The sequence below is a fragment of the Triturus cristatus genome, chromosome 6, assembly GCF_964204655.1.
Source record: "Triturus cristatus chromosome 6, aTriCri1.1, whole genome shotgun sequence".
NCBI classification, from domain to species: Eukaryota; Metazoa; Chordata; class Amphibia; order Caudata; family Salamandridae; genus Triturus; species Triturus cristatus.
The window spans coordinates 348,853,052-348,878,749 of NC_140589.1; the positions used below are offsets into that span (position 1 = coordinate 348,853,052).

General features: G+C 52.9%; 1 protein-coding gene across 7 annotated transcripts in view; it reads left to right on the forward strand.

Moving 5' to 3' along the window:
- Positions 1 to 25,698, forward strand: part of KIDINS220 (kinase D interacting substrate 220) — a 1,251,292-nt gene that overhangs the window by 1,205,687 nt on the left and 19,907 nt on the right. The window lies entirely within an intron of this gene.

Genomic DNA, 25,698 nt, shown 5'->3' on the forward strand with positions numbered 1-25,698 from the left:
GCCAACTTGGTGGTCAACTACGCTTCGGTCTTGGTGCTAGGGGACTTCAATTACTGGCCCTCTGACCCACACGAGTGCTCAGCCTCAAAAGAGTTTACAGACTACCTCTCATCCCTTAATTTCGTGTCGCACATATCCGTTTCCACCCACTCCCATGGGCACACTCTGGACCAGGTCTGGTCCCTCAACCTCCCCGTGGCCTCGGCCACCGCCTCGCCGTGCCCCTGGTCCGACCATGCCCTCATCTCCTTCTCTATTCCACGTAACACGACGCCTAAAACTCCGCATGCCAAAAACATCTGGGCACGGAACTGGAATAGACTGGATTACCCCTCTTTGACCTCTATGCTCCGCGACTCTACCCCTACTCTTGTTGGCTTACCATCTTCCTCTCAAGCCAAGGCCATCAACACCTGGCTGGCTGATGGCTGCGATTCGGTGGCGCCCCTACGCCGCATCTCCATCCGCCGACCAAAGGACTGCAATAGATGGTTCAATGACCACCTAAAAGATTTCAAATTGAGCGCTCGACGGGCAGAGAGGCAATGGAGGAAAAACTACAATCCCTTATTAAAAACCCACTTCATTTCAGCACTGGACAAATACAAAACAGCAATCCTGGCTGCTAAGACCGCCTACTTTTCGTCAAAAATTACCTCTGCTGAAAATAAACCCAGGGAAATCTTCAGGATAGTGAATGACCTGGCATTCTCAGATCGAACCTCGCCCAATATTCCTCCCTCCCAACCACTCTGCGATCAGCTTAATACTTATTTTTTAGACAAAATAGCAACTATCAAACTCAATATCCCCCCACCTTCTTCTGCCTTCGTCGATCCCTCCCCCCTCCCCTCCCCTGCCTGCTCACCTCCATTCCCCTCCTTACTCAGGATTCTTTTATGGAGATACTCCCTAAAGTGAAGTCGGGTTCTCCCGCGGACGTCTGCCCAGCACGTGTCCTGCAGCAAATCTACTCCTGCTGCCCTGACCCCCCCATTGCCTTCCTCAACAGCTCCCTGGCACAGGGCATAGTGCCCACGGCGCTCAAGGCAGCTACCATAGTGCCCATCCTAAAAAAACCTGGCGCTGACTCCTTTATCTCGGCCAACTATCGCCCCATCTCCCTGCTACCCTTTTTGGGCAAGGTGCTGGAACGCCATGTTACCGCGGTGCTTTGTGCCCATGTTGAGGCTAATGGGGGACTGGCATCCCGCCAAGCCGGGTTCCGTCCCAGGCATTCGACCGAGTCAGTTGTGGTCTCAGTCTTGGACAAACTCAGAAAAGGTATGGATGGAAACAAACACCAGGCACTGGTCCTCCTTGATCTTTCCGCCGCCTTTGACACGGTGGACCACACCATCTTACTTACCCGTGTCAAGGCGGCCGGCATCGGGGGATCAGCCCTGATCTGGCTCTCCTCCTTTCTGAGGGAACGCACTCAGGCGGTCCGGCTAGGCGACTTCACGGCCACTCCCCTCCCTGTCACCTGTGGTGTCCCCCAGGGATCCTCTCTCTCCCCCTTACTTTTCAACCTTTATATCTTTCCTCTTATCTTTGCACTACAGCAGCTGGAGGTCACCGTCTATAATTACGCGGATGACCTCCAGCTCATTTTTGATTTGTCCCTATCTCCTCTCTCGGTTTCTAATTTCCAGTCAACTATGACATTCATCAGGGACTGGATGAACCACAACCACCTCAAGCTGAACCCGGATAAAACCGAGCTGGTTCTCACTGGTGGTTCGTCCAGTCCCTGGAACTCTCTCTTCTGGCCCCCCTCCCTCGGCACTGCACCGACCCCCTCCACTACGGTCAAAACACTTGGTGTCAAAATAAATAGCCAACTCACCCTCCGTTCACAAATCAGCTCTGTGGTGTCCTCCTGCTTCCTTTCTCTTCGCACTATCCGCACTGTCTCCCGCTTCTTTTCCCCCCAGGCACTTAAGACCATTATGGCCGCACTCGTGATATCGAAACTGGACTACGCAAACGCTCTGTACCACGGTATCCCCGCATACAGTTTGCGTAGACTCCAGACTGTCCAGAACCAAGCAGCCAGGCTGGTGTACGGTCTTCCTCGGTATCACCACTCCACCCCTCTTCTTAGGGAGCTTCACTGGCTCCCTATAAAGGAACGGGCCCTATTTAAGATCGGCTGCATGGTCTTCCAGGCCCTGCCCCCGCCTTCATCTCCTCACTAATCAAGTCTTATGTACCATTAAGAGAACTCCGGTCTTCCTCCAAGTCCCTCCTTCAGATCCCTCGTTTCTCTCGCAAAAAGTGGGGCGGGGCCAATTTCTCCACCCTGGCTCCAACCTTTTGGAACTCGCTCCCTGATCACCTCCGCTCTGCCACTCAGTATCTCCCCTTTCGCAGAGATCTGAAAACGTTCCTCTTCAGCCAGGCTTTCCTCACTTAAACTCCCTCAAAACTCCCTTCACCTCTCCCTGGTCTTTCCCCCTCAGTTGCCAATTCCCCTAGCGCCAAGAAACCGCAAGGTGTACGCTGCGCTCTAGAAGTATTTTTTAAATTAAATTAAATTAAATTAAATTGAGCCTCAGATCACTAGCACCCCACAGAGTAGGACTGACTATAACCCCACTGGATGATAGGTGTAGTCACTATTGCCTCATACCCCATTTTTTCTGTGTCTAGTTACTTCTTTAAACTCTGTTTCGAACGTCTATTTAAAATGAAAACCGACTGAAAAGTAATAGCTAGGGAATTGCCTCCAAAGAAAGAAATCTGACTTATTTAAGGCAAGTTACTTTACCATCCTGCAATGTATTACATTGTCAGTTAACCTCGGTACTTCTGTTATGCTTGTTGTGAATGTGCTCTAGGCCTCTGTTTGCCTGCTCACTCTGGGAATCTTAAGTCCAATCATGCACAAGGTGTTGAAAAGGTGCACAAAGGTATCAGCCCTAATTATTAACGTGGGTCACTTGCTCACTTTGGCACTGGATTCAAGCTAACCTGGTTGATTAGGGGTGTTAACCCAAAATCGGTTCCCGGATGCTTGTTTCCGGTCCAGGTTAGACCTGGCTTGGCAATTAGAGCTGGACTGATCCCATGAGACACAGGGTCAAGACTGATTTGCATATAGCTGGGTCTGAACTGGGGTGGCAAAGTGAGCTAAAGAACGATGATGGATTTAACCCAGATCTGTGACTGGGGGTGAGTGTCTGAAAAGTTTCAGTGCTCTGTCCATCATCTCCTTGTGTTTGCTTTGATCGCCCTAAGTTGGCAGGGTATGCCCAGACGTGGGTCCCTTGCTCACTTTGCCACTGGTTTCAAGCTAGCCAGGCCGATGAGGGGTGTTACCCCGAAACCAGTCCCAGGATGCTTGTTTCCGGTCCAGGGAAGACCTGGCTTGGCAGTTCGGGCTGGACTGTTCCAATGAGGCACAGGGTCAAAAATGATTTACATATAGCTGAGTCTGAACTGTAGTGGTGAAGTGAGCTAAAGAACGATGATGGATTCAACCCAGATCTGTGACTGGGGGTGAGTGTCTGAAATGTTTCAGCTCTCTGTCCATCATCGCCTTGTGTTTGCTGAGTATTAACGTGGACTTACTCTTTAGTACCTTCATAAACTTCAGTATCAAATTTGGGGTCAAATTTGACAATTAGATTCTGGTCCCAGCCCAGTTAAAGGACAAGGGTACCACTCCCTACCATGGACAATGCTGGTACCCTGTAAGCAGTGTGTAATGTGCTGGCGGGCCTGCCAGCACTTATTTGTGGGGACCGGCAGTTATTTTTCCTCATGAGTCATTTCCTGAGAGCAAGAGAAGGAAATACACACACAGGGGAAAGAAGGAGGAAGAGAAAAATGGAACAAAACGCGTCACTAAGGCAGAAAGAAGGAACATAAAAGTAACATAAAGGGGCAGGGACTGTATGGTAGTGGATTAAAGAGGCATGAGATGGATTCCAGACAATGCAGACTTGGTATCCGGTGCACTGACATTTGATAGCACTGGCAGCAGGCTTCGGAGCAGAGCTTTGTTCAGTGACACTCATTCTTTTACAAATTAAACATTGCATGTCAGACATTCACTAAAGTCATTAAGAAGGCTGGTGTCTCACAGTATTGCTTAAACTTTCAAAGGCAGAGTTCCATCACAGGTACCTAGGCAAATTTATTAACTGAGATCTTTCAACAAGATCCTATCTCTTTTGAGACACTGTTGTCGTTCATCAAGGACCTCACTCTCTCATAGCCACCTGGTGTACGTCATGCTGGGGCCTTCTGGTCAATCGACCTGTGGCTAGGTGACCGTCTGGCCCCTGTTGATCTTGATATGCAGACAGGGGCATACTACTGAATGTCTGATGTGCAGGCATCTATAAATAAAGTAATTCTTAATGACTTTCAGACAAGCCCTCTGGATAGAGTGTCAAAACATATTGTTGCCTTCAGAAAGGTAATGCTCTCTTCAGCTAGTTTAACCTTAAGATCCTTGAACAGTGTGCCTTCTGGCAGGTTCACCTGCGCTTTATGGGATATGACCAGCGAGATATTACTGGCTGTCCCAAAAGACCTCAGCGCTTCTCTGGCTCAATCAATACATTATGTCCAAGACGTGGCAATGTATGCTTTGCATGCTAGGTTGGACACCACAGACTTTGTTGGCGAAGATATTGTCACCAGTGAATGCTTTTTTGAGGAAAGACAAATTCAAAACACTCACCATGTCTTAGAGTCTTTATCCTATGGACCCTCAAGACTGAATGGTTTCTCTGCACTTGCAGGATGCATATTTTCATATACCCGTTCTGCAGTCCCACAGGCTTTCTGTGGTTCAGGGTGGGGTCAGAGCAATATCAATTTGCCATATTCGTATTCAGCCTTACCTCAGCTGTTCACAAAACGGATGGTGGTGGTCGCTGCCCATCTTCAGAGGTCAGGGGTACATATGTTCCCGTGCCTTGATGACTGGCTGCTCAAAGTAGGTCCCGTCAGTCTTGGGTCACCTTCAGATGATAGCCAAACTCCTGACATCTCTGGGGTTTTCCATCAATGAGCCAAAGTCTCACCTGAGCCCCACAGGGAGGATTTCTCTCATTAGGGCTGTCCTAGACTTATTGACATTCAAGGTCTTTCCATCTCCGCAAGAAGTTCTGGACATTCAATATATGATCCTGAGGTGTCTGACCCAATCCTGGTTCTCATGGAGAATGGCTTTGAAGCTTCTTGGACTCCTAGCCTTGTTCATCCTTTGCATCCCAAATGCCAGACGGGGCCCTGTAGTGGAACCTCAGGTTTCAGTAGGTCCAGCACAAGGGCTGCCTCTCTGACTCCATCCAGATCTCAGAAAAGACTGCTGTGGGTCTTCTGCAATGGCAGGCAAGCAGCAGTCTGACCTAGGTCAGACCACTGTCGCCACTGAGAAGTCATATTGTGGCTGATGCTTCATTGCTGAGCTGTAGTGGTTATCTAGGGGAGGTGGAGATTAGGGGCCTTGGTCTCTGGCTGAGAGTCGGCTTCATATCAGTTTTCTGGTACTTCAGGCAATCCATCAGGCCCTGAAAGCCTTCCTGCGAGGGGAGGCTGGTGCAGATCCTCTCAGGCAACACAAACGCCATGTGGTGCTACACCAAGCAGGTCTGAGTGAGGTCCTGAGTCCTATGCCATGAGGCCTTGCGTCTGTGGATGTGGATGTGGTTGGACTAGCAGAACATCTTTCTGTTAGTCAACTATCTAGCAGGATCTTTTTTTTTTTTTTAGTCAAATCTTGCTTTATTGTTTCAATTGATGCAAGTGCAACCAAGGCATTTTGCTTTCAACAAGGCTTCAACAGGGCTGCAAAGTTTCTTCTACTAGTACATGCAAAATTTATATAAATTTATTTAGTGATAGTGAAACATTTCATAGTGATAGTGAAACATTTCAATCGAATATTATTCTATACAGATATTAAGAACACATTTCAAAACTCCTTTTCAACATGTCAAGAAAGGAGATCGTGAACCTATAAAGAAAATACCCAAATTCCAAAGCAAACAAGCATTGGCATAGCCAAGAGGTTCCGCCCCCGGGACCCCACAAGCGCCCAGTCATGCAACAGTTTATGTAGTTGCACCAAGGATATTGTGCTGCATAACTAAACACTCACAAGGTCCCAAAAGCGAGACCTATCGGCCACGCCAATGCCCGCTGCCTTTGTTACCCTGCTGCACCCGTTTCAAAAGTCCCTGACCCTTGTGTATTTTTGTTTTCGCTTCCCCATCGTACCGTTGAAAAGTCCCTTGTGCGGTTATATTTTCGCTCCCCCGCCGCACACATTTCAAAAGTCCTTGTTTTCCATTCGGGTTCATGAACGCACAGTATCTTGGTTCGCGCCCCTGTAGGGATCACTTAACATACTTAAGGACTTCTGATACAGTGATTCACGCAAATCAAGATACCTACAAGAGTTCTAATTAACATGGCACACTAAGGACTTCATATTTATTGTGATCATTTTTTTTTTGTTTTGTTTTTTTAAAAGCTTTATTGAAATTAACACAACTTTACATACTGTAACCAACAAAACAAGCCAGCAATATTATATCCTCGTTACATTTGTGGTACATGCCAATGCAGTCGCGTATATACATCCATATCCGTGGGTGTTTCTGTCATCACGTTAGACCCTCACGCAATGGATCCCTCAGTGCAGGGCCAGACCGGATCTGTCAGTGCGCCCACCTAGTAACATGTGTAAGCATGCCCGGGCCCCTCAAGTTCCACTGGGGTGACTGCTAATCAAAGAAACCGCCCAGATTCTCTCCCTTCAGTCTCTAGGCGATCCCGCCCCCCCTCCCCCTCCACGAGGCACACACCTGACCTCCCACCCTCACTCATCCAATGCAGCCCTCTCCTCCTCTACCTCTCGTCTCTCCTGAGCCCACCGCACAAAGGGTTCCCAGATGTCCCGTGGGCGGGAGGCTGAATCTAGCAGGATCTTTGAATGCTAGAGCAGATGAGCTGAGCAGACAGTTGGCGGATCACAAGTGGCATGTCCATTCGAAGGATGCATGGGATGTCTTCCATCAGTGGGTCATGCCCTTGTTAAATCTGTTCACCACAGCAGAACATACGCAATAGAGGAAAGTCACTGGGAGATGCATTCCAATTACGACTAAACACCAAGACCCTTGCCAGAGTTCCTAACCTTACCTCTCTTACTTTGAGATCTGATGAAAATCAGGACGGACTGGGCCAGAGACATCTTAATCGCCTTGGATTGGGCATGGAGAGCCTATTACCCAGAGCTTGTTTATCTGCGCATTTGCTCTTTGATCTGGCTACAACTTCGGGAGGACCTTCTGAAGCTCAAAAGAGATTTCCTGATTGCTATCAACTCTGGTCACCACTTGAGTGAAACCTAGGCGCTCTCTGTGCAGCTGCTCTACACTTCCTTCTTCCCAAACAAATAAGTGCGAGGACCAGGTCATCCTTCTTACAAAGAGTTGTGACACCTATTTACGTCGAACAGTCTGTTACTCTTTCAATGTGTTTTGCTCCATCTCACCCCTTCGCAAGAGGATAAGAGAGTTAATCTGCTAGATCCTAAAAGGATATTTTTTTGTACATTAACAGCACAAAGGACCATTGTGTGGAAGATAGCTCTTCATAGCATTGTCTCAAGTAATGAAAGGGAAGTGTAGAAAGCTGACTTCGTATATACATACTATACCAAAGTAGGGTATAGTGTGCACACAGTCCAGGGAGTCCCCAGAGGTATAGCAGAGGCTAAATTCGGTAAGTACTAAGAGCTCTCTTTGTGGTAGTGTGGGCGAGCTTTTAGGGTTTTCCAGAGAGTGTGTTAAGCATTTATTGTATTCACTCAATCAAGACTGATGCCACACACTCAGAGACTGAATCAGGACCAATAGGGTAAGTATAAAAAGGTATAATTATGTGTTCGAGGCATATGAGCTGCAGATCGTACTCCGTGCATTAGATCGCCATCTGGTGTTAGGCTCGGATGCTTGCACCTTGTTGTTGTCTTGGAAGAAGTCTTTTATAGTCACGAGATACGTGACTCCTCCCTTGGACGATAGTGCGCATGGGCATCGACTCCATCCTCAGAATGTTTTTTTCCGCCATTGGGTTCGGATGTAACTTTTGCGTTCCAGTTCGAAACTTTGTTTTTCAAGTTTTTTCGACGCGCAAACTCTCTACAACTCTCCAGTATTGTTTTCGATTGCGCGATCTTCCCGCATCTCAACAACTCGATTCCGGTCGTCGACGCGGGCCGCTGGGCCTATCCACGCCGTCGGGCCTACAGCACATGGAAAGGACTCCATTCAAAAAATGCCCCAAGTGTGGAGCGAAATACCCACACCGTGACCATCAAAAGGTCTGTAATCTGTGTCTCTCGCCAGAACAAGACGAGAACAATTGCCAGGCCTGCGCCTCTTTTCGATCGAAAAAGACCATCCGTGACCACCGGGCCCGACGACACATCATTTTTTAAATTTTTTTATTTTTAAAATGTATTTTTATTTGCTTTTCAGAACATTCATACAAACAATGCGATCAAAGCCCAGCACTTACAGGAGGCATAACAAGGCACAGCTTCGTACCGTCAATTCTAATCTGTACTAACAGTGGTATAGCTCCCCCTACAACCCTGTGGAGTAGTCCCCTGTAATTCCTCCAGCCAGTGTCCACCTTCCGGCAGCTTGCTCAGGTATAATCCCGACGACACATCATAGCGCAGAAAGCAGCTCCGGCACCAGCGGACATCTTCGACGAATGCCCAGATGTCCCAGAGGAAGATTCCGAAGACCTGGAAATCGTGTCTGAAGCAGACAACTCGGACTCAGACGACCCCATCACTCCTGGTCAACGAGTGAGTACAACTGCCCCTACCCCCACTCCACCTGAGAAAAAGAAGGCCCTGGTCAAGACTTCGCCTGCTGGCCCCAGTCGCGACCAAAAACATACTTCAGAAGCCCCGCCCTCGGGCTCGGCTCCGAAGATAAACGCAGGCCTTCCGGTAGCTCGGAACCAAGCAAACGGCATATCCTTATCCCCAAGGCGCCTTCGGCACCGAAGCCAGGAGACCAACCTACTCCCAAAAAGAAATCGGTTCCGACCACTTCCACGCCGAAACAAAAACCTTCGGATCCGAAACCAAACCCGTCGGAACCGAAAAAGAAGTCAGTCTCCATAGCCATGCCAAAGGAGTCTAAAACACCTCCTAAGGCCCCAGAGCACAAATCTCAACCACGCTCGGACCCGAAAAAGTCGGCGCTGAAAGCGGTTATCGAGGAGGAAGAACTTTTTCGACCAGATCCTGTCGATCTCAAACAGAAAAAAATCCATATTGACCCCAAAACAGGACATGTGGCCGCTGTGCCACACAACAAGAGGAAGCTGGACACAACAGACACTCCTGCAGTGCCTCTGAAGAAAAAAGACTGTGCTACTTCACCTATAAGACCCTCTTCTCCTGATCTTCCTACTCCTGCTCTTCCTCCTATACCTCTATCACCTCCACAGCCTATAACACTTCTACCACATACACCACCACCACAGGATGATGACGATGATGAAGATGTAGGGGGTGGGGGAGGTAGCAATGACCCTTTCACTGACCCAGATAATGATACAGACACACCACAAGATGATTGGGACGATTATAATGACCCAATAGTTCCCCCAGACCTCCCAGATCCCCAGCCATATCCAACAAAACCATCTCCCCCAGATGACAATATTGGATTTGGGCAACTTGTTAATAGAGCTGCTATTTTCACATGTATTCAGACCCTGCAGATGAGGATTTCCTCCTAGACACTTTTGAACAGTCGCAGAAATCCGTCCAAATACTGCCAATGCTTAAAGGGGTCATTAAACATGCCCCAGACCCAGTGAGAGCTAGAATTCTCAATCCGAGAATTGATAAGAAATACAAACCAGCCCCTGATGATCCGGCCTACATCAAAGGGCAGCTACCTCTAGACTCACTAGTAGTGTCTAACGCTAGAAAACGCGCCAATTCCCAAACCTCCGGTGATGCACCACCTCCGGAAAAGGAATCGTAAGTTGCTAGATTCCACTGGCAAGAGAGTTGCTGCCCAAGCAGCCAATCACTGGCGCATAGCTAACACCCAAGCATTACTTGCTAGGTATGATAGGGCTCACTATGACCAACTACAAACCCTATTACACCATTTACCTGATCAGTACAAGACTCAGGCGAATGACTTAATTCAGGAAGGCAAATTAATAATTAACGCCTCAATCAAGTGTGCCCTTGACGCAGCAGACACAGCCTCAAGGTCCATGAACACTAGTGTGCTACTCAGACGACATGCCTGGCTACGCATTTCAGGCTTCAAACAGGAGGTACAAACGGCCATCCTCAACCAGTCGTTCAATCAAGAACAGCTTTTTGGACCGGCTGTAGACACCACTCTGGAAAAAATGAAAAAGGACATGGAAACTGCTCAATCTATGGGAGCGTTGCAGTCTCCATCCACACGTGGTTTCTTTCGTCGCTCCTTTTATAGAGGAGCATCCAAAAACATGGAAACAAACACTACCTCTTCTTCTTTCAAAAACACAACACAAACATCTCCCAACAGAGGATATTTTAGAGGAGGATACAGGGGAAATAACAACAAAGGGGGAGGCCAAGGTAAAAATAACACTCGCACATCCCCCTCTAATAAACAGTGACTTCCCTCCACTCCCCCCAGGCCATTCCACTCCGGCCGGGGGAAGACTTTCACGGTTCCTACCTGTCTGGGATTCCATCACAATAGACAAGTGGGTAAGACAAATTATCCAGTATGGTTACTGCCTGGAACTCTCAGCAACCCCACCCAACATTCCACCCAAACTGCGTCAAATGTCCACAGAACACTTTACGCTCTTAAAACAAGAGGTTCTCTCACTGCTTCAAAAACACACAATAGAACCAGTTCCCTTACAGCATCAAGGAACAGGGGTTTACTCACTGTATTTCCTAATCCCACAAAAAGGATGGGACCCTAAGGCCAATACTCGACCTCAGACCCCTCAATCTCTATATACAGTCCGATCATTTTCATATGATCAATCTTCAACAGGTTCTGCCACTGCTACAACAAGGCGACTTCCTCGCCACACTAGATCTCAAGGACGCCTACTTCCACATTCCGATGCACCCTGCTCACAGGAAGTATCTAAGGTTCATATAGGATGGACAACACTATCAGTTCAAAGTCCTTCCATTCGGGGTGACCACCGCACCCTGAGTGTTCACAAAGTGCCTTGCGGTAGTAGCAGCACTCTTAAGAAGACAACAAATCCATGTCTTTCCATATCTCGACGACTGGCTGATAAAAGCCAACTCATTCAGCCAGTGTGTTCATCACACTCATCAAACTATCCAGCTGCTACATGACTTGGGATTCACAGTAAATTACCCCAACTCCAATCTCCAGCCCTCCCACATACATCAGTATCTAGGGGCCACAGTAGACACCTCCAAAGCTCTAGCATATCCCAGTCCAGCCAGGATAGCCAGTATACAAGCCCTAAGCAGCAAATTTCAACTGCAGCACTACCTCCCAGCAAGGGTATTCATGCAACTCATAGGGATGATGGCCTCTTGCATCTCTATCGTACCTCATGCAAGACTTCAGATGCACCCCTAACAGGAATGGTTCCGCAGATAGTGCTCACAGCAGACGCATCACTCACCGGTTGGGAAGCCCATCTCCTAAACCATACAATTCAAGGCAAATTGACCACTCAACAGAAAGTGCTCCATAACAATCACCTAGAATTACTGGCAATATTTCTAGCATTAAAATCATTCCAAGTACATCTACAACACAAGACTGTCCTGGTTCGGACGGACAACATGACAGCCATGTACTACATACAGAAACAAGGAGGCACACACTCGCTGCAGCTGTCCCAGCTTGCACAAAACATTTGGAGATGGGCCATCCCACAAAATATATACCTGCTGGCAGAACATCATCCAGGAATTCACAATCAGATTGTGGATCTGCTAAGTCGACAGACACAGCAGATACACGAATTGGAACTTCATCCCCAAGTTCTCCAACCTTTCTTCCACATGTTGGGTTAACCAAACATAGATCTGTTCGCCACACACGCAAACGCAAAATGCCCAACCTTTGCCGCCAGGTTCCCACACCCGTTGTCCAAAGGCAATGCGATATGGATGAACTGGCCAGGCAGATTTGCGTACGCTTTTCCGCCACTCCCACTGATTCCCCTAGTAGTACGCAAGCTCAGACAACAGTCTCTCAAAATTATCCTAGTGGCTCCCACATGGGCACGCCAACCATGGTTCACAACACTACTGGAACTCTCAGTAGTTCCACACCAAAAACTATGCCTCTCCCCAACATTGCTGATGCATAACCATGGAGAGATAAGGCACCCCGATCCAGGACAACTGAATCTAGCGATCTGGCTCCTGAAGTCCTGGAGTTCGGTTATCTTAAACTTCCGCCAGACTATATGAACATTATTAAAGAAGCCAGATGCCCTACTACTCGTGCTTGATATGCTGCAAAATGGAAAAGATTTGTCATCTGCAAAAATAATAAAATTGATCCACTGGAGGCTTCCATCCAGGACATCATTTGCTATTTGCTACACTTACAAAGATGTAATCTAGCATATTCATCCATACGGTTACATCTAGCAGCGCTTGCGGCTTATTTACAAAACAGACAACATTTGTCATTATTTAGAGTACCTGCAATTAAAGCCTTTATGGAGGGACTTAAAAGAATAATTCCTCCCAGACTGCCAGCCTCTCCGGTGTGGAATTTAAACATTGTTCTTATCAGGCTCATGGGCTCTCCATTTGAACCTATACATAAATGTGAACTTCAGTTCCTCACATGGAAAGTTGCTTTCCTTGTCACAATTACCTCTCTCAGAAGGGTAAGCGAGATCCAGGCTTTAACCATACAAAAACCATTCTTACAAAAACATCAGAACAAAGTGGTTCTCAGAACAAATCTAAAATTCCTTCCCAAAGTCATCTCTGCTTTTCATCTTAACCAATCAGTTGAGTTACCAGTGTTTTTCCAAAACCCAGACTCTGTGGCAGAGAGAGCTCTTCATACACTAGACATCAAAAGAGCACTACTTTATTACATTGACAGGACTAAACCCTTTCGCAAAACAAAACAACTGTTTGTAGCCTTCTCCCCACTTCATAAGGGTAAGCCCATCTCTAAAGCTGGGATCGCCAGGTGGATAGTAAAATGCATTCAAATATGCTACCAAAAGGCTAAATGCACATTAACAATTCCCCCAGAGCACATTCAACACGCAAACTAGGGGTTTCCATGGCATTCTTAGGGAACATTCCCTTAGATGACATATGTAAAGCAGCAACATGGTCTACACCACACACCTTCACCAAACACTATTGTGTTGACATGCAGGCTAAGCAACAAGCTTCTGTATGCCAGGCTGTGCTTTAAAACACATTTTTCAAACTACTGCAGCGGATACAGGTGACCACCGCTAGGGGAGACACTGCTGTACAGGCTATGCATAGTGTACGATCTGAAGCTCATATGCCTCGAACGGAAAATGCTACTTACCAGTATGCATCTGTTCTTGGCATGTAGAGCTGCAGATCCGTAAACGCCCACCCGCATCCCCGGGACCTGTATCCGTTCCAATATTATCTTAATTAGATACATTCACATGGACATCTCTTCTAGTTCTTACTGACACCATCATTTCCCATCATGGCGAAAAACAATCTGAGGATGGAGTCGATGCCCATGCGCACTATCGTCCAAGGGAGGAGTCCCCTATCTCGTGACTACAAAAAACTCCTTCCAAGACCACAACAAGGTGCAAGCATCCCAGCCCAACACCAGTTGGCGATCTAATGCATAGTGTACGGATCTGCAGCTCTACATGCCAAGAACAGATGCATACTGGTAAGTAGCATTTTCCTTTATTTTTCAAAGCAATCAGGAAATGGCACAGGTAAATAAAATATACTCTCAAATGCAAGACTTCACAAGGAAATGCAGTTGTGGTTGCATTTGCAATAGTTACAGGTTGGTACTGACTCAAAAAGCAGTTTACATTATGCAAGAATTACTTTAAGAATACTGATCTGAAAGAAACACGTTAGTTAGATTCCTCACCTTAGATTATCCCCAGGCGTCAGACTGGATCCGGAAGATTTTTGTAGCAGTACCCCTTGCACGTCGCTAGGCGTCGTCTGCGGCTCCGCGTCCGTCGTTGGCGTCGTGCGCCGGAATGACGTCGTCTGAGTACTTAGATGCCGCCCTCGCGCGCTGACGTCAGTTCTTCTTTTTTCCGCGCCAGTAAGCGCCGATCCGGGAGAGCTACCCCTTTAGTCAATTTTTGACTAACTTTTTCGACTCTTTTTGGTCACTTTCGACTCTGGTGCCGGTAGGATGCCTGGTTTCAAGGCCTGCGACGACTGTCACCGACTGATATCGGTGACAGATCATCACCGCCGGTGCCTGTACTGCTTGGGCCTCGACCGCGACGCGGAGTCGTGCTCCGACTGTATGGCCCTGACCTCGAAAGCTAGGCGGAAGCGGTCCCGCAAGCTTCTCGAGCTTCGCCACTCGGCTCCGCGCCCCTCTCGATCCCGGTCCAGGAGGAGGTCCAAGGATCGGTCGCAGAGCCGCACTCTACATCGTCGCTCGTCTGGCTTGAAGTCTTCGGGTAAGTCGAGGCACTCCAAGAAGCGACACCGCTCTTCGGACTCCCCTCGCCGGTCGCGCGACTCGGCCGAGGGTCCGGGTGGTTCCACCCCCGCGGCTCCGCTCGAGCCGCAGGCGCCGCGCAAATCCCCATACCCGCCGGTCCCTGGAATCGACGCGACGCCGACGGAGGTCAGTGCCTTCCTCTCGGCCATGAGGAGCCTGGCCCCGCCGTCGACGCCCGCTGGCGCGCCTTCGGGCCCCGCGGACTCGACTGGGTGACTTCGCGTGCCGGCGGCTCCGGCCCCGGCACCGTTGGAGGCTCCGGCCCCGACGCCGCAGGTCCCCGAGGGGCCCGAGCCTGGGCCCCCGTCGATGCCGGTCGACCTTGTCACGCCTCCTCTGCCGGCGCCGACACCGGTACCACCCCCGACGGCGACTCCGGTCGACGTCGATCCCCGGTTCAGCCCCTGTCCGGTCCCGACGCCGATGCGGCGCCGCCCGACGCCGCATCCGACGCCACTAGAGACACATATTGTCTATCGACCGGCTCCGATCATTCCTCCTGTTTACCAGGAATCGGATGACGGGGGCGAATGGGAGGGGTCTGAGGACCCTATGGCCCTTCAGGGGCAACTTTCTCAGGACTGGGCAGATGAACTGGGGGAGGCCAGTGGATTGGATACCTCACCGAACACTGGATTCATCTCTCCTCCGACTGTGGCTTCGGAGGAGGGTGCAGCTTTTTCTGTGGTGCTGCGCAAGGCGGCCGCGGCCCTCGGCTTGAGCTGCCTGCCGTGGCTGTGAGGACTAACATCCTCACTGAAGTGCTTCAGTCTGCCGCATGCTCCACTGAGCCTCTGCTGCAATTCAATGAGGCCCTCACTGATGTTCTGCAGGGCACCTGGTCCAAGCCCTCCACAGTCCCTCCTGTGGATAGGAACGTTGCCAGGCGCCACCGCCCTGCTCCGGGCGACCCCAGTTTTCTGTCCCAACACCCCACCCCGAGAGTCTGATTATCCAGGCCTCTACCTCCCAATCCTCCTTCCCGTCCGCTCCTCCGGACCGGGATTCCAAGAGACTGGAACAGTTCGGTAAGAAGCTGTTCTCCTCGCTCAGTTTGAGCCTGCGGTCTTTAAACACCGCCTGTCACTTGGACCGTTATTCCCACTCCCTGTGGGATACGGTGGAGGACGTGCTGCCACTGTGCCCGGAGGAGGCCCGGGCGCGGCTTTCCTCGGCTCTGGCCGATGGGAGAGATGCAGCGCGCCATGCAATCCGATGTGGACTCGACACTACGGACTCGCTGGGTAGGGTGATTTCTACCACGGTGGTGCTTCGACGTCACGCCTGGCTGCGGTCCACGTCCTTTTCAGGGGATGTCCAGAGCACACTCATGGACATGCCTTTTGATGGCGCTCGCCTTTTTGGTGAGAAAGCGGACAGTGCGCTGGCTCGCTTCAAGGACTCCCGGGCTACGGAAACGTCCTTGGGCCTCTCGGCCCCGCGGCCACAAACTTCCGCTTTTCGCTCCTTTCGTGGCCAAGGAAGGGGCACCTCCTCACGTCCGCCTAGCCACCGGCCGCAGAACCAGCCTGCACGCGGTCGCGGATGTGGTTTCCGCCGAGGCGGTACTGGAGGACAACGCGGTCAGTCCACATCCACCCCGGCAGCATCCGCCTCAAAGCCTTCCTAGTCCGTGCTTTCAGGCCCATTCCTCACCAGTGGGAGGCCAGGTTCGCCATCACCTGCTCCACTGGCGTACCATTACTTCGGACAGGTGGGTGCTGCAAATCGTCCAAAGGGGCTACTCCCTCCCCTTCGAGACGACCCCTCCAGCCATGCCACCGCAGCACCGCCGTATCTCGGAGGATCATTTGAATCTTCTGCAAGAGGAAGTTTCGGCCCTCTTGGCCAAAGAGGCCGTCGAGCGCGTTCCGAGCCCAGAAGTAGGTCGTGGTTGTTATTCTCACTACTTTCTGGTTCCCAAGAAGGGCAAAGGAGGCCTACGCCATATCTTGGACCTCAGGAACGTCAATGCCTTCCTCCGGAAGGAACGGTTCAAAATGTTGACTTTGGCTCAGGTTCTAGCTGCCCTAGACCCTGGAGACTGGATGGTAGCATTGGACTTGCAGGACGCATATTTCCATATCCCCGTCCTGCCGGCCCACCGGCGTTACCTGCGGTTCACGGTGGGTCAGGAGCACTTTCAGTTCACCGTGCTCCCCTTCGGCCTTACCAGTGCCCCTCGGGTGTTCACGAAAGTGATGGCGGTGGTCGCAGCTCATCTGCGCAGATCAGGGGTTCCGGTCTTCCCCTATCTCGATGACTGGTTGTTGAAGGCGGGCTCGCCCCAGACAGTCGTCTCCCACCTCCAGACTACGGCGGATCTCCTGCATTTGCTGGGGTTTTCCATCTATGTGCCGAAGTCACACCTGAGCCCCTCTCAGAAGCTCCTCTTCATCGGAGCGGTTCTCGATTCGGCGCAGTTCCGGGTTCATCCCCCGGAACAGCGAGTCCGGGATATACAGGCCCTGATTCCCATCTTTCGGCCTCTATCCTGGGTTTCGGTCAGGCTAGTGTTGCGGCTTCTGGGGCTGATGGCCTCCTGCATCCTACTAGTGCATCACGCCAGGCGGCGCATGCGGGCTCTGCAGTGGGACCTGAAGTTTCAGTTGGCCCAGCATCATGGCAACCTGTCCGACCATGTCTTGATCTCGGAGGGCACTGCACAGCAGTTGCAGTGATGGCTCACAGGCCGCGATTGGGTCATGGGCAAGAGCCTCTCCCTACCCCTACCGGAGCATGTCGTAGTGATGGATGCGTCCCTCCTGGGATGGGGTGGCCATATGGGAGAGGCGGAGATCAGAGGCCTCTGGTCTCCGGCGGAGTCTCGCCTCCACATCAACTTGTTGGAGCTGAGAGCGATTCGACTTGCACTGTAAGCCTTCCTTCCCTCTGTCCGGGGAAGTGCCGTGCAGGTGTTCACGGACAACACCACCGCCATGTGGTATTGCAACAAACAGGGCGGGGTGGGGTTGTGAACCCTTTGTCAGGAGGCTCTGCGCCTCTGGACATGGCTGGAACACCAGGGCATCACCCTGGTGGTTCAACATCTGGCGGGCTCTCTGAACGCCAGAGCAGACGAACTCAGCCGCCGGTGCATGATGGATCACGAATGGCGTCTGAACTCCGAGGTGGCGAAAGGTCTCTTTCAGCAGTGGGGAGAGCCTTGGTTAGATCTATTCGCCACCGACGAGAACGTGCAATGTCAGCAGTTCTGCGCCTTGGAATTTCCAAGGTGGCACTCGCTCGGCGACGCTTTTCGTCGCGAGTGGAGTTGCGGTCTGTTTTACGCCTTTCCGCCTATACCACTTCTGCCCAGAGTGCTGAAGAAGATCAGGCGCGACCGGGCCCAAGTCATCTTGGTGGCTCCGGATTGGGCACGAAGGTACTGGTATCCCGAGCTACTCAGTATGTTGACCGATCCTCCGATACGTCTGCCCCTTCGGGAGGATCTTCTGTCGCAGCAGCAGGGGACGGTCCTCCACCCGAACCTGTCCAACCTCCACCTCCATGCGTGGAGATTGAGCGGCGGCAGTTGATGTCATTTGACTTGCCTCCTGAAGTCTGTGATGTCATTCTGGCAGCCAGGCGTCCCTCCACAAAGACGGTATACGCCTGCCGGTGGAACAAGTTTGTGGCATGGTGCACAGCAAAGGCTGTGGATCCCCTTTCCGCCCCTCTTTCTGAGGTTCTCCTCTTTCTTCTTTCTTTGGCCCGGCAGGGCTCTGACCTGGGCACCTTGAAAGGTTATCTTGCTGCCATCTCTGCCTTCTTACGGCTTCCTGATCAGCCCTTTCTTTTCAAGTCCCCTGTAGTGTCACGCTTTCTTAAAGGCATTACTCACACGTTCCCTCCTGTCCCTTTCGTAATGCCTCAGTGGGACTTGAATCTTGTCTTAACATTCCTGATGTGCGCTCCCTTTGAGCCACTTCACAATTGTCCTCTTCGTCTTCTCACTCTTAAGACTGCTTTCCTGGTAGCCATCACCTCGGCTAGACGGGTGAGTGAGCTCCAGGCTCTATCGTCAAAGCCTCCTTTTCTATCTGTTCATCCGGACAAGGTTGTCCTTCGGCCTCGTCCTTCTTTTCTGCCGAAAGTGGTGACCCCCTTTCATCTTGGACAATCTGTCACCATGCCCACCTTCTTTCCGCCTCCGCATCCTTACAAAGAGGAAGAGCGGCTCCACCGTCTGGACCCAAAACGTGCACTCTCCTTTTATTTGGACCGCACAAAACAGTTCCGAGTGGACGACCAGCTTTTCGTTGGCTACGTGGGTGCAAAGAAGGGAAAAGCTGTACACAAACGGACCATCTCCCGGTGGGTCGTTTTGTGTATAAAAATCTGTTATTCCTTGGCAAAAACGGACCCTCCTGTTGGGCTGCGAGCCCATTCTACTCGGGCCATGGCAGCTACTACTGCTTTGGGATGGGGAGTCCCTTTGCAGGACATCTGTCAGGCGGCGACGTGGGCTTCGCTGCACACGTTTGCCAGGCATTATTGCCTAGACAGCCAAGTCCGGAGGGATGGCTTCTTTGGCCGTTCTGTCCTCCAGGACTTTCTGGTGTGATCTTGGTTCGCAGACCCACCACCGGGGTAGGTATTGCTTGGGTATCTATTCTAAGGTGAGAAATCTAACTAACGTGTTTCTTTCAGATGAACAAGTTACTTACCTTCGGTAACGATGTATCTGTAAGAAACATTAGTTAGTTAGATTCCTCACCGACCCACCCATCCTCCCCGTTCTGCGAACTGACATCTAGGGTTAAGGCTGTTCCTTTCAGGGCCCTAGATTTTTTGGCACCAGTGTCGGTCTCTCGCATGGCTCTGCGTTCCTGGCACGGAAAGCTATGTACAAGAACTGATGTCAGCGCGCGAGGGCGGCGTCTAAGTACTCCGACGTCATTCCGGCGCACGACGCCAACGACGGACGCGGAGCCGCAGACGACGCCTAGCGACGCGCAAGGGGTATTGCTACAAAAATCTTCCAAGTCCAGTCTGACGCCTGGGGATATTCTAAGGTGAGGAATCTAACTAACTAATGTTTCTTACAGATACATAGTTACCGAAGGTAAGTAACTTGTTCTTGTATTACTTTGAGTACTGGGCAGGTATTTTAAAAGAAATCACACACAAGGATCTCACAATACAAGGTAAGTAAGACTTTTCTTGGCTTGTGTTATAGTTACTGTTTTCCCCATACAAAACAACAGTTCAACACTTAGAACATTTTAGGCCTGTTGGACAGGCCACACGAAGGGCTTGCGCCCTCCCCGCATGACAGGGCCCAAGCCCCGGCCCCCCAGGCGCGGCCCACGAGAATCACCCGCACCCCGTCTCCCGACGGAACTCCTGCCCCCGGACCTCCCTGTAGCACGGGCCCAAGCCACCACCGGCTCCCTCGGCCGGGTCAAGCCGCCATCTTGGGCCCTGCGCCACGAGGCCGCGTGGCCTCCCCCCGACCCTAACCCTGGGCCTGGCCGGCCCCGACATCCCGGCACCACCATCCACCCAGGAGGTGAGCGGATCACTTGGCAGGTCAATGGGAGGACGAAGTGCCAAGGACTCTCCCCCGCCAGGTGACGATCGCCTCCAGCTCCCCCAGGCACCGGCTCCACCCCCCGCTGGGTGTCTGGACACCTTCATCCCGGACCCTCCGACCCCCCAAGTGCGAGGGTCCGGACATCAAAGGGCACCTGCCCTATAACTGGAGCAGCTGCGGAGCAGGAAGGCAGTTGTATCCTGGAGTCGAGAGACACCGAGAGAACTCAGCCTTGACGGACTACTGGCGCTGCCGTAGCCCTATCTTGTGATCTATCGTCCTGCCTGCTGGCGCTGCCGCGGCCTTCTGCAACATCCATCCTCGTCGGGACCTGCTGGCGCTGCCGCGGCCCGTTGTAACGACCATCTTCACCGGGACCTGCTGGCGCTGCCGCGGACCGTACATCGACCATCTTCTCTGGGACCTGCTGGCGCTGCCGCGGCCCGTGTATCGACCATCTTCACTGGGACCTGCTGGCGCTGCCGCGGCCCGTACCAGCTAGACCACCTAAGCTCGAGGATTGTGAGCTACCCACCATGCCACCTCAACTACCAGACTGGTAACCAGACTGTCCCGCTACCCCCTTTCCCATCTTGAGAGACTTGAATCGAGGGGACCCCTGAGTCCAGACCTCCTTGTACCTTTTCATCGTACCTTAAGAAGTGCTTATAAAGAACGCTAACTCATCTCCTTGTGTGGTATCTGTCTGTGGGGGGGAAGTTATTTGTCTGTACGATCGCTGGAGACGGCTCTCCCCGGAGACCTCTCCCCTTGTCCTCGGCCGACCCTCCCGGTCCGTCTAACATTGGTGGCCAGCGGCGCGATCCGAATCAACGTGTAATCGTACAGAGAGTAGCTCACCCCACGACAAAACCACGATGTCAGCTAAAGATAGCGGTTCCACTGAAAAGTTCCAAATGGATAAGTTGGAAGAGTATAACCACCGCGAACTTAAACAATTCTGCATGGAACTAGGCATTGCTACCACCGGCCTGAGTACCAAAGAGGATTTGAAGCGCGCCCTTGAGTCGTGGGCAGAAACTGGGATCACCGGACCCTCCGACCAAAACAGTGTCGCACCACAGGGGAACGCCACGGCTCCCGAGGAGAGGGGAACGGGCCTCTCGCAGGAGGAGATCCAGGAAAGAGAAAGGACCAGATTACACGAGTTGGAAATGGCACGACTCAAGATGGACGGTGAACTAAAGTTAGCCGAGCAGAAACTAAATCTAGAGCATCTGCGGCTCCGAGAGGAGCGAGAAGAAAAACAGAGACAGAGAGAGCTTGAGGAAAAAAGAATAACACTCGAACACGAACGCAAACTGGCGGAAATAGAACTTCGGAAACAGAATAAAGAGACGGGGGTGCCTGAGCGACCGCACACCCCAGGGGCAACCGAGAAAAAAGTCCACATCCCCAAGGATGTTGTCCGAGAGTATGTCCGAGAAGACGACATACAACAGTGGTTCAAAGCCTACGAGATCGCCATGACCTCCCACCGGATCGACCGGAGTGATTGGGGAGCTGGACTATGGGGGAGGTTCGTCAACGAAGGTCGCGATGCCCTGTTGCAGCTCCCAGATCACCAAATGTCGTCCTACGACCACATGAAGGCTGCCCTCCTCACCCGCTACGGCCTCACACCCGAGATGTACCGCCAGAGGTTCAGAGATTGCACCCGGATCCCGGGTACAACTTGGGTGGAGTACGTAAACTATTTCAGCAGAGCCTTCGAGGGGTGGATCAAGGGGAGCCATGTAACGACCTACGAACAACTCTTTAACCTCATGGTATGGGAACACCTGTCGAACAACTGCTTCGTCGAGCTCAGGCAGCACCTCCTCGACAGTAAATTGACCGACCCCCGGCAGCTCGCCGCTGAAGCTGACCGATGGGAGAGCACCCGAGTGGGCCGGAGAGGACCGCACGAGCAAAACCGAAGCAACCAAGGCCAGCACCGTCCTCGGGGAGGAGGAGGAGGCCAGGGGCGAGGGAGAGACACCCTCCCGGCAACACCCATGGCCAGCACCCCGCCCCCAGCCGGCCGGGGAAAGCCCCCGATGCGTCCAGGGTTCCGAGCCAATGTCACGTGCCACCGATGCCAGCGAGTCGGCCATTACGCCAATGACCCGAGCTGCCCGCAGAACCAAACACCCAAGCCCCGCCAGGTAGCTGCCGCCGCCCTGGGGGAAGAACGACTGTCAGAGGAGCAGGAAGAGTATGAGCCGGCCCAGCAAGAGTGGGAACCGGCCGCCATGGTTCTAGCGTGCCTAGGGGGAAAAGACATAGTCCCGCGGGCTCCCCTACCCGCCAACACCAGGAAATACGGTCAGTGGGTGACCATTAATGGACGTCGGGCCGAGGCCTTACGTGACACAGGCGCCAGTGTGACGGCCGTCCGCTGTCACCTGGTGAAACCCGAGCAGATCCTGCCGAACATTCTCTGCCCCGTCCGCTCAGCTGACAATTCCGAAAGTCTGTGTCAAATGGCCTGCGTCCCCTTCGAATGGGGAGGGGTCTCCGGCCTGTTGAAAGTGACGGTCCGGGATGATGCCCCCGTGGACTGCCTCCTGGGGAATGACCTTGAGAGTTCCCAATGGGCCACCGTCGAGAGAAGAGAGCACCTGGGGATGCTGGGCCTCCCGGACTGGGCCTGCGTAACCACCCGGTCCAGGGCAGCCCGTGCCGTTCCCCGACCAGAAGAACCGGAATGGCCAGCACCTCCGCCCCCGGTCGCCCCAGTAGAAGACAACGATGAGGCCAACCCCCCGGAGCCAACGACCGAAGGGGACGCGCACCTCCAGGACGTCCCCGGCTTGGCTCAGTGGCGTCAAGAAGGGGGGCCCACCCAAGAACAGTTCCGCCAGGAGCAAAAGACTTGCCCCTCCCTCGAGGGACTCCGCCAACAAGCCAGCGCCCAGAGCGCAGGGGACTCCACCGGAACTCACTGGCTCTACTGGGAGAACGACCTGCTATACAGCGAACAGAGGATCGCAGAGCTAGGGGCCGGTCGAGTACTGGTGGTGCCTCTCCGCTTCAGAAACTTCCTGCTCAATCTGGCCCACGATGTCCCCCTGGCTGGACACCTGGGCCAAGACAAAACTTACAGTCGCCTAGTGACCCACTTTTTCTGGCCGAAGATGCGGAACGACGTCCTGAACCACTGCCGGTCCTGCCCCACGTGCCAGGCCAGCGGGAAGAGTGGCCGTAAGCTGAAGGCCCCTCTACAACCCTTCCCGGTGGTCACCACCCCGTTCGAGAGGGTAGGAATAGACATTGTGGGGCCCCTGGACCCCCGCACGGCACAAGGACATAGGTTCATCCTAGTACTGGTGGATCACGCCACCCGCTACCCCGAGGCGGTGCCGCTACGAACAGTAACAGCTCCGGTGGTTGGCCGGGCCCTAATGGGGATCTTCTCCCGGGTGGGCTTCCCCCGAGAAGTCGTCAGCGACCGAGGCACGAACTTCATCTCCAAATACATGAAGTCCCTCTGGCAACAGTGCGGGGTCACCTACCGATTCACGACCCCCTATCACCCCCAAGGGAACGGACTAGTGGAGCGCTTCAACCGCACTCTCAAGGGGATGATTGGGGGATTGGAAGAGCCCCTCCGTCGCCAGTGGGATGTACTACTCCCGTGCCTCCTCTTCGCCTACCGGGAAGTTCCCCAGAAGTCCCTCGGTTTTAGCCCCTTCGAACTCCTGTACGGGCACCCTGTGCGAGGGCCCCTCAGCCTCGTCAAAGAAGGTTGGGAGATGGCCCCCCTAAAGACCCCTCCAGACGTCTTCAAGTACCTCCTGGCCCTACGTAATCAGACCCGGCGCTTCAGGGAGATGGCCAAGGCGAACCTCGAGGCCAGCCAGGAAGACATGAAGAGATGGTATGATCACAATGCCTCCTCCGTCGAGTTCGAACCTGGACAACAAGTGTGGGTGATGTCCCCCACCGAACCATGTGCCTTGCAAGATAAGTGGACGGGGCCCTTCAAGGTGGTCGAGCGCAAAAGCCCCGTCACTTACCTCATCGACATGGGGACCACCCGGAACCCCCTTCGGGTCCTCCACACCAACAGACTCAAACCGCACTTTGTGCGCTCAGAACTCAGCCTCCTGATGGCTACATACAGTGGGGCGGAAGAAGACTCCGAGCCTCTCCCTGATCTCCTGAAGACTCAGGAGAAAGACGGTTCCGTGGACGGGGTCCGGCTCTCTGATGCCCTCACCCCAGAGCAACGCCAGGGCTGCCGGGACCTCCTGCTGCGGTTCGCTTCACTGTTCTCCCTCACTCCCGGGGTCACCCCTTGGTGCTTGCACGACGTAGACACCGGGGACAGTCCCCCTGCCTGGCACCGGGCCTACCGCGTACCAGATCGGGTACGGGCCTGCATACAAGAGGAAGTGGCCAAAATGCTCACGATCGGGGTCATCGAGCCCTCGGACAGTCCCTGGGCCAGTCCAGTTGTATTGGTCCCCAAAGCCGCTGCCCCCGGCACCACACCTGAACTGAGATTCTGCGTCGACTACCGGGGCTTGAACGCTGTCACCCGAACCGACGCTCATCCTATCCCCAGAGCGGATGAATTGATCGACCGCCTGGGGGCCGCCCGCTACCTCAGTATCTTCGACCTAACAGCGGGCTACTGGCAGATCGGTCTCACACCCCGAGCTCAAGAACGATCAGCCTTCTCTACCCCCGATGGCCACTACCACTTCAAGGTCATGCCCTTTGGCATGAAGAACGCCCCCGCTACATTTCAACGTCTTGTGAACCAGGTCTTGGCGGGGCTCGAAGAGTTCAACGCTGTCTACCTGGACGATATCGCTGTATACAGCTGCCACTGGTACGACCACCTCCTCCACCTCCAGGAGGTCCTACAGGCCCTCCAGTGTGCCGGCCTCACGATTAAGGCCGGCAAATGCCAAATTGGTCAAGGGTCCGTGACCTACCTGGGGCACCAGGTGGGGAGCGGGCTGGTGGCCCCACTGCAACTTAAGATTGCTGCCATCCAGTCCTGGCAGCCCCCCGTCACTCAGACCGAAGTCCGAGCCTTCTTGGGGCTCACCGGCTACTACCGGCGGTTCGTGAGGGACTACGGCAGCATTGTGGGGCCCCTCACGGGTCTCACGTCCAAGAACCAACCAAAGCGGATTAACTGGACCCCCGATTGTCAAGCGACCTTCGAAAAGCTGAAGGCCGCCCTGTGCACCGCCCCTGTGCTCCAGGCCCCCGATTACAGTCGGGAATTCATAGTACAGACAGACGCCTCCGACCACGGCATCGGAGCGGTTCTTTCCCAAGTGAACCCCGAGGGTCATGACCAGCCGGTGGCCTTCATCAGCCGACGTCTCCTGGGCCGAGAACAGCGCTGGAGCACCATCGAGAGGGAGGCCTTCGCAATGGTGTGGGCCC